General features: G+C 52.0%; 1 protein-coding gene across 3 annotated transcripts in view; it reads right to left on the reverse strand.

Moving 5' to 3' along the window:
* The window catches only part of Pknox2 (PBX/knotted 1 homeobox 2), a 261,265-nt gene extending 252,403 nt beyond the window's left edge, over positions 1-8,862 (reverse strand). For 2 of the 3 annotated variants that reach the window (XM_021207266.1, XM_021207267.2), the window contains exon 1: positions 8,781-8,862. The gene's annotated coding sequence lies outside the window, so the exon portion shown is untranslated. The remainder of the gene's footprint in view (positions 1-8,780) is intronic. The other variant, XM_029543247.1, reaches the window with a different exon arrangement.
* Between the last annotated feature and the right edge of the window lie 324 nt (positions 8,863-9,186).

Genomic DNA, 9,186 nt, shown 5'->3' on the forward strand with positions numbered 1-9,186 from the left:
TCTCTCTCTCTCTCTCTCTCTCTCTCTCTTTCTTTTTCTTTCTTTCTTTCTTTTTTTTTTTTTGAGGGGGTGGGGTGGGGTGGGGATCAAGACAGGGTTTCTTTGGTAAGTACTGTCTATCCTGGAACTCTGTAGACCAAGCTGGCCTCTAACTCACAGAGATCCGCCCACCTCTGCCTCCTCCGAGTGCTGGGATCAAACTGTGTGTGTGTCATCCTAGCTGGCGGGAACAATTTTTCTTTAGAGAGAAAACTAGCATTCTCGGAGAGCCATGTACCACTGCTGGATGACTTTCTTAGAGTTTTCACGGTCCTCCATCACCTGGTATTCATAGTATCACTTTTACCCCACGCATAAGAAAACCAGGGCTCAGAGAGGTTAAAAGATATGCCAAGGACACACAGCTCAGAGGCAGTAAAATCTGAGACAGTCTCCAGATGCAGACATCAAAGCCTTTCTCTCAGCATCTAGCTGTCTCTGCAGGACAAGGAAATGCTGCTTTTAATGACAGTGCCTCACATTGAAAGCGCTACTCCCATGGGTCCCAGGAAGGCCACTGGGAACATCAGATCCAACCCTCTGTGCACAGGGCCCTCAGTTCCCCAGGGGTGGTGCTTCTGCGGTTGTTGTATTAGGAGTTTCTGCTTGGGTTTGTGCTATGGGGGCTGTTGTCAATGATTTCCTGTTCATGAAGCCATCCACGTGGGAGAAAGCATAGGCTCAAGGAACTTAGAGCTGAAGGAGACATGAGGAGCAAGTCCTGACAATACTAACATCTAGAGAGAGCAATGTCACACAACCACAACGAGCCAATGACCGAGTCTGAAATCGAGCCCACTGTCACCCTTACACCTGCTCCCTGTTCTCCCCATCGTTCTAACACACTGCCTGTTCTGCTTCCAGAACACGGTTAGGCCAGAATTGGGCCTGGAGACACTGCTTTCTTCTGCTTGGGTTATAAGGAGGGTGTGGATTTTATGCACTGATTAAACTGCACTGCACTCAATGAGAAGTCAGACCAAAAAAGTCCCCTCAGAATGTACCGTGCATAGAAGGGAACAGCTACGTCTGGACACCTGAGACAGACTGAGGGACTGAGTAATTCTTTCTAATCCAGGCTGTCCCCACCCCACCCCACCCCCAGTCACCCTGAGACAGTCTAGCTGAGAGCAGAGCACTGTGACCTGGGGAGTGTCGGGTTTCACCCCTCCCCCTCCAGCCCTCCCTACATGGCTAAGAACCTCCTCCTGGTTTGTCTCGTCAGAGAAGGCAAACCCTGATTACTTCACCTTCTGGGTCCCTCTTGCCTCTTCTGGTTAACAACTGGTGGGCACCTTGCCTTGCCTCTGTCTGTGTATCCTCTCCCTCCTGTGTTTGTGTCCCCCTGACTCCCAGCTGCCCTGGGGCTTATTCATCTATTTCCCTTCCCAGCTTCCCAGCAAGGAGCTGAGTGCCCGGTTTGTCCATGTGCCAGTGACCTGCAAAGTGGCCCATGCCTTGTCCCAGAGAAGCAAAAGGGGAAAGGAAGAAGCTGAAAAAACACCTATTGATTCTTGTTCTGAAGAAATATGAGAGCGGAGAACCAGGACTGTACCGTTCTTCTGTGACTGGCATTGTCCTGGGCCAGTTGCAAGGGCTCCCCCCTCCACCCCCTTCACACACACACACACACACACACACACACACACAGAGAGAGAGAGAGAGAGAGAGAGAGAGAGAGAGAGAGAGAGAGAGAGAGCGCTATGCTCCACCATCCTCCAGGTTACAGGTGAGGAAACAGAATCCTAAGCAAGTGTTTAAAAACCATGCAGGTGGGCTGCAGAGTGAGGCTCTAAATGCACTTGTCCGAGCCTCTGTGTGCCAAATTCCAGCAGGCTTTGGTTGATCATTACTACTGACTGTGCCCAGGACTTGCCAGGCACACCAATGGCACTATAAGTGTGTGCTGCCTCTACCCAGGAAGGCAGGACAAGAGGTCATGTTGGATTCTACAGGAATCTCAGTCAGCTACCTGTTCTTTCTATCTCCCTCCCTGCCAATTCAGGCCCAGCACATGAAGACTCCTCCCAAGGCCAGATGGAGAATGGCTGGATTTCTGAGCCCGAGAATGGAGGCCTCATACACTAAACACAACCAGTAGCTCTTAATGAAGTGCAGTTTTGAAAGGCTCCTTGGTGCTCATCGACTTACACCTTCTGGCCCCTTTCTGACCCATCTGCATCTGCCCCTCTCCCAGTACAACCTCCCTCTTTGTTCCCCCTGCCTAGAATGAGCCAGACAGAAACTGGCCACAATCCTACTAGGCAAAGAACAGTTACATCCCCCCCACCTCACCCCACCCCTGCAAACCCACTCCCCCCAACCCTGTCTGAAGCCTCCAGAGTCTGCCCAGGGCCCCAGGGCCAGCTGTTTTTCTCCACATTCCAGCCAAAAATAATACGAGAACCAGGCTGTTTGGTGGAGACTTAATCTAATCTTCATTGCTTCAGTTTTAAAATATCCTGCCTGGTTTAGGGTTTCTTCTTATACACGGGGATGTGTTTTTAGTGAGATAGGTCTTAACAGCAATGGTTCTTCTTGTAATTAGAAACCCAGGCAGGCGAGGAAGACCGTGGATAGGTGTCCAAGTCAAACACATCCCCCCAGCTCCATGGAGCACTATGAACTACGCTGTGCCAGGGTTTGGTGCTCCCCCATGCCTGGGGTCTATACAAGAGTTCTGGGAGAAGAACTCAGCCCTCAACTGTCACAGCTTCTGCCTCTATCTTGGGCCTCACCACCCTCCCTGCCCCCATCATCTCACTCCCAATCAAAATGGAAACCAAAATGTGACCTGAAACCAGACCAGCTGGAAAGGGTGTGTGGAGGAAAAGCTTCCAGTAGAGTAGGAGAGGGTTTAAAAGAGAGCATCCACTCTACTGAAGCCATGTCTTATCAGGGCTCACTCAATCTTAAATTCAGATACAGGAGCTGAAGGAGTCTACAAGCAAGCATGAGCTTCTGAAGAAGTGGTGGGTGTAACTTCTCGGGCTTTCTCCCCTAGAATCTGCTTTGATCTGTCAGAATGAAGACTGCTAAGTGAGGTCCAGGCTGCACCCATCCCTCCCCCACATCCCAGCAGGACCAGATGTTGCACACCAATCAGGACTGGGCCCTTATTCCCCTGTAGTATTAAAAAAAAAAAAGCAGAGCCTGCATTTCTGATATGTCCGATACTGTGTACATCGAAGACATGAAGGGTATTCCAGAGGGAAATCGGTGGGGGTGGGGGTGGGAAGCAGGCTGATTTCCCCAATTCTGCCATGACAGCCCTGTTGGCAAAGTGGGTGGTGTATGAAGTCACAGTAGAGTTTTCAGACTCAAAAATGTAAGATAGGAGTTGTGCCCTTTCACAAAAGTCTAGAAACTCTTCACACATTGTGAAGGCAGGCAAGGAAGGAAGCACACTCGGAAGAACGCGTCTTGCTGCTAGGAACCCTCTGTCTCTGTATTCTTTACTATTTACAGTGAGCCCTGTACTCGCCTCGTGCCCACCCTTCACTCCTTGCAGCCTAAAAGGGGGCAGCATGTGCTACATTCCACTCGACAGATGAAGAAACCGAAGCCTGGCAGGTGGGGGACCCGCTGGAGCCATAGAGCCAGGCCCTCAAATTCCATCCCAGATACTAGCTCAGCATGCTGACCCACCAGCCATGATTACCATCCACCACTTCCCTCCTGTCTTCCTCCCTACCTGCAGGTATTAGATTTAATTAAATTAGCAGAGCCCCATTGCAACAGTCCTGGTCAGGCTGCTTGGGTAGAACCCAGCGAGTGCAGCTCCCCCTCTAAATTCTGCTTCTTTTTTTTTCTTTTCTTTTCTTTTCCCTTTTTTTTTTTGTTTGTTTGTTTGTTTTTTCGAAACAGGGTTTCTCTGTGTAGCCCTGGCTGTCCTGGAACTCACTTTGTAGACCAGGCTGGTCTCGAACTCAGAAATCTGCCTGTCTCTGCCTCCCAAGTGCTGGGATTAAAGGCGTGCACCACCACCGCCCGGCCAAATTCTGCTTCTTGATGTAATTCAGTTTCCAATAAGTCATGGGTCTCTCTCTATATGAAGTGTCTTATACAAAGCATGGTGTATAAGACCTTGGTTGGATTCAAGGCTTGTGGACACTCATGACGATCTCGTTTTCCATACCGCTTCTTCTGCCTCTCCTCTGTGTACCTTTTTCACCCTCTCTATCCTGGGGTCTGCATTTTATTTAATCCAGACACTTTGCATCTCTCACATGCTTTCACCTTCAACAATTGTACCATATGTGTGTGTGCATGCAATATATACATATATATTATATAGATATATAGATGTATAGACCTGATACTGCACAGCAGAGGATAAAGGGAAACTCATAACAGCACTACTTACTTGCCCCCAATTAATTTTTAAAATGTGTTCTATATTAGGTAAATCAGGAACAAAAGTCCAAAATTGGAGGCTAAATTTCTGAAACGTGAGGTGGGGGGTGTAAATAAATACCAAGGAAATTTTGCAACATGTTGGGAGCCTATAAATTTTATTGGTTGTTTCTTTAATTTAAACACACACACACACACATACACAGAGTATTATTAAGCTTCTAACATTTAAAAATCTAATTTGCCCCGCGCTGTGGCTGTTTATATTGCCCGATGCGTTCAGTAAGGGCAAGGAAATCAGGTTGATTTTGATGGCTCGCTCTGCTTCAGTTCCTAAATGGAGCTAAGAGAGACCCCCTTTTAAATGCTGCCTTCTGCTTTCTAGGCATGCACGCCTTGGTCTCTAATGAGTTACAGCCCAGGGCTGAAGATGGACATGGCAGAAAGAAATTTAACACACACTCTGGTGTACCTATAAACTTTAAGGCCAAAAGAGGCAAAGTGTGTTTCTACTTAAGTCAAAACTCCATGAATTCAGGATTCTCCACTCACAAGACAATAATTCTCCTTATTTCATCACTAACTTACTTCAAATGTGTTTATGCAATTTATTGCTACTGAACTTCCAGGCAACTGGTGTAGAGTTAATGAAACCCAGCTTGGAGAAGCTTTGAGCTTTGAGCAAGTAACCACAGTTTAAATGGTTATGACATGTGGTCAAAGCCACAGGCAGGCCCCACTGCAGTTTCTGTGTTAGTCAAAATCCTTGTCATCTCACCTTTTGTGCCAAATAGATTGAAAGGAAAAAAAAAAAAAAAAAAAAAAAAAAACCGCTGAAAACAGCCTGCCTTGTTCTTCCTCGGGTTCCCAGCCTTTTAAACCGATCCATCTTGCTGATTTCAAGGCAAGGCCCCTCCCCCAGGGCACAAGTAAATATTTTAGTCTGAATTAGTAACCGCGTTAAAATCCTGAAACCCAGTTTGTGTTGTTGAATTGAGGAGGGTCAGGCTTTATATAAAGCAGTGTGGGAGGGGGCTAGCAGGGAGGCACTGAGCAACCTTTAAAGCTAGCTAGCTTCTGTGAAAGCCCAGAGGCAACCGAAGGATGCACAGATGAAACTGTGGATGAGGGAGAAGTTAACTTATCTTTCTGAATTACGTGTAACGCTGTCTTTTTATTAATCCGCATTTTCAAGTGGTGTCTGTCCTTCCCCCCACCCCACCCCCCAGCTCTGTTCATGTGGGAACCCCAGCAAGCTCCCTCTTTCTAAATGGGCCCATTTTGGAAGAGTAAAGGGGAGGTACTAGATTTGTCGCTGCCGCACAATAAAAAGGCCCCTTTGAAAGCCGCACTTTCATTAACTTAAAGCAATCTATAGACTTAAAAGCACAGAGCAGTAAACTAGAAAGGGTCATAAAACAGCCAGTCTCGAGTTGGGTACACTTCGCTGCGATTTGCGCGAAGCATTTTACTGTGGTTGTTGCTAGGCCCATCTCCCTCGAGTAACCCCCTGGCCCTCATTCCCTGCAGATCCTCTTTCTCTAGGCTTTCATGCCTTTCGATCTCACAAAAGGGAGGCGGTGACCGGGGACTCTCGGTGGGGTCACGGCTCCCTCCCCCGCTCAGCTCTGGGCTGGAGAAGAGCGCTCAGGAATTCCAAGTCTGGAAAACAACAGCTCCTGGTAGCGGTCGCCGCGCCCCTGGCCGCGGTGGCCATTCTTGGGTCCTGCGGCTTCAGTGCCCCAAAGGGCTGGCTGGCTTTCTCAATCCACGGTGCACAGAGAAATCATGCACAGAGAAAATCAACTCCCAACACACACACACACACACACACACACACACACACACACACACACACACACACTCTTACCTCCATCTCTCAATGCACTCTTTATCTAAATGACCCGAGTGTCATTTAGCATCTCCAACCCTCCCCCTGCTCTTTCCTTCTTTAGGACCCCTCCACTCCATGCACTGTTGAGCTAGGCCCGAGCTTTGATGAAGCAGTTTGAGTATGAGATATGAGCCTCTAAATAAGAGACACCCCACACCTACCTACAGGCATACACACACGCATACATTTGCATCAAGGTCCAGGGACCACAGGAAGGTCAGAAGGCAAAGAGTGAGAGGGCAAAGGGGCTAGAGTTTAGGATAAAACCATGTTGCTTTTGAACACCATCATTTCTGAGACTTGGGGGAGAGGGTGTTTGGGGGGGGGGCGGATGTTTAAATCTGTTTAAGCTTGTTAGCTTGGATTCTACCAGTTGAAGAGCATTTGAATCCCAGAAAGCCAACAGCCTGGAGAAGTCCCAAGATAACATATGTGAGGGTAAGGAAACCCCGAACTTCCTCCTCCCTCTAGGGTAGAACCTTGCCGGTATCGGCCTGCCTGTGCGCTCTCCGACATTGCCCTGGACGAAGCAAGCATCGCTTGCAGATAAACAGGCGGCAGATCCGATGAGGACTCCCGAGTTCGGGAGTGTCTTTCCTTTGGCGGCAGCCACGATAAGGGAGCCCCAGTGGCACCTCTCTACTAGCGGCCCCCTTGCCTGCGTCGCCTACCGCTGTCCCGGCGGGCCACCAGCAACCACCCCGCCACGCTGAGGCCGCAGACCGCAAGTGACTCCCAGAGCCTGCTGACTCTGCAGGGCCAGCTCCTCGGCTCCACTCCGACCCGGATGATGCTACCCGGTCACTTCGTACTGAATCTCCCTATTTTCGTGTACCTTCCAGAGTCTTTCTCCTAGGATTCAGCCCTGTGCACCCAGATCCTCTCATCCTCAAGATTCGCTTTAGGGGGAGAAGCAGCAGACATTCGGAGCTCGCTCACCACGGCTGGGATCAACTACTTTTCTTGCCTACATAAAAGCTTTTCCTCCCACACGCTGTAAGAACCTGGACGCGCAATTCTCCCCACATTTCAATATCCTGATCCCGAGTCTTAGTTCTAAAACAACGACACCGGCTCCGGAGTCAAACCTCGGAGGTAATGGGGTGGGGGGGACTCCTACCTCCAGCCCTCTATGTAAACTACACAGCGGCCCTTCCGTCCCTATTCTGAAAACAGCCTGATTTCCTGCAACCCAAACTCTAGCCTGCTCCAAAGCCCAGCCCTCCTTTAAGGACTGATCCGCATCCCCCTCCCACTCCCAACCCGCGTCTTCCGACCGCGCGGGAACCCTGGCTGCCCTGTGAAGGACTCTCCAGACAGGCGGCTTTGGAAGCCAGCCTAACCCGAAAGAAACAGAAACTTCGCGCGACACATTCAGGACCCTGCCCCATCCCCATCGGCTTTCTGCTCCGGACGCTTTCCGTGCCCACCCCTCTTTTACGAATTTATCTTCTAGCTCTTCGCTAAGGACCCCTAATCTTCCTCTCCCCGCCCCAAAGACCCAACAATACGCAGAAAGCCAGTGACCCTACAAATTCTCCTCCTACTCCTAGTTAGAGTCCCTGAGAGTCGCCCCTCGGGTTCTGGTTTCTCTGACTGACACCCCCCCCCCATTACACACACACACACACACACACACACACACACACACGTTCCCCTGTCCCCACTGATCCTCCGGTAAACCTCTACTCTCCCTGTCTCCCCGGGCCCGGCAGGACACGGCCGCCACTGCTTGACTCCAGCCACCCGGCCGCAGGCTAGGGCTGCTCCCGTTTCCAACCACTCGAAGGCAGCTCTGGGCTGGTGACACCTAGGAAGCTCCAGCCACAGGGCTCCTAGAGCCCGGGAAAGGAGAACCCGAAGCCCGCCCGCAGTTCCCAGCCTCGCCCCCACCGAGCGCCCAGCCAGGAGCCGCCTGCGCGGGGACTCCGGCCGACGCGCTCGTCCCTGGGCTCGAGTCCGGGGAAGCTCCGGGCGCACAGCTCCCAGCCCGCCCGCTACAGGCTCTCGGGCCGCTGCGCTCTGAGTCCGCTGCCCAGCTGCTTGCGACCGCAGACAATGCACGCCCGGCCCCGGGCACAAGGGGAGCGGGGCGAGGCGGCAACAGCGAGGCGGGCACGGAGCTGCGCACCGGCCGGGTCCGGGAGCGGGTGGGCCGCGCGCCTCTCGCCGCCTCTTCGCCCGGCCTCGCCTCCCCTCGCACGGCTTCGCTCCGCGCTCTCCCGGCGCTTCCCCAGCTTCTCTCTGCACGCTCCCGCCGTCCCTCTCTACTCCCTGCCTCCCTCCTCCCTGCTGCCTCCCTCTCTCTCCTCCCTGCTGCCTCCCTCTCTCCCTCTCTCCTCCTTGCCCTGTCGCAATGAATAATACTCTGGCTTGGGGACTGGAATAAAACACACGCGCTCTGAGGCAGCCGCCCGCAGCAGCAGCCGCCGCCGCTGCGCCGCCGCCGCCTGCAAAAGCGTCTCTGACATGGAAATGAATGACAGCTTACCTGATGCCAATCTTCATCAGACTGACACCGGCGTGACAACACAGCCTATACTTCCCAGCACTGCTCGGGACGTCAGCGGCACAGGGACCCGCCCCCCTTTCTCCCCCCCCCATAGCCCCCACCCACTCCTGGCCCCGGCCGCTTCCCATGCGAGGAGCTGCTAGTGTCTCCCTCTACTGGAGGCTCGGCTCAGACATCAGGCTCTGGCCTGCTTGCTGCTGGAGAGAGGCAGCAGGCTTCCAGACCTGGGGGTTGCCTGACAGAGGTGATGGGCAGTGGAACCCAGAAATGCAGGCGCACCCCTACCCGGTGTCCTCCTTAGCGATCAACTGGTGCCGAGTTCCAAGCCACCAGGTGCTGAAGAGATTGAGAGGAGGTAAAATTTTCTGTGGACCTCAAGAGAACC

Source organism: Mus pahari, chromosome 10 (genome assembly GCF_900095145.1).
Source record: "Mus pahari chromosome 10, PAHARI_EIJ_v1.1, whole genome shotgun sequence".
NCBI classification, from domain to species: domain Eukaryota; kingdom Metazoa; phylum Chordata; class Mammalia; order Rodentia; family Muridae; genus Mus; species Mus pahari.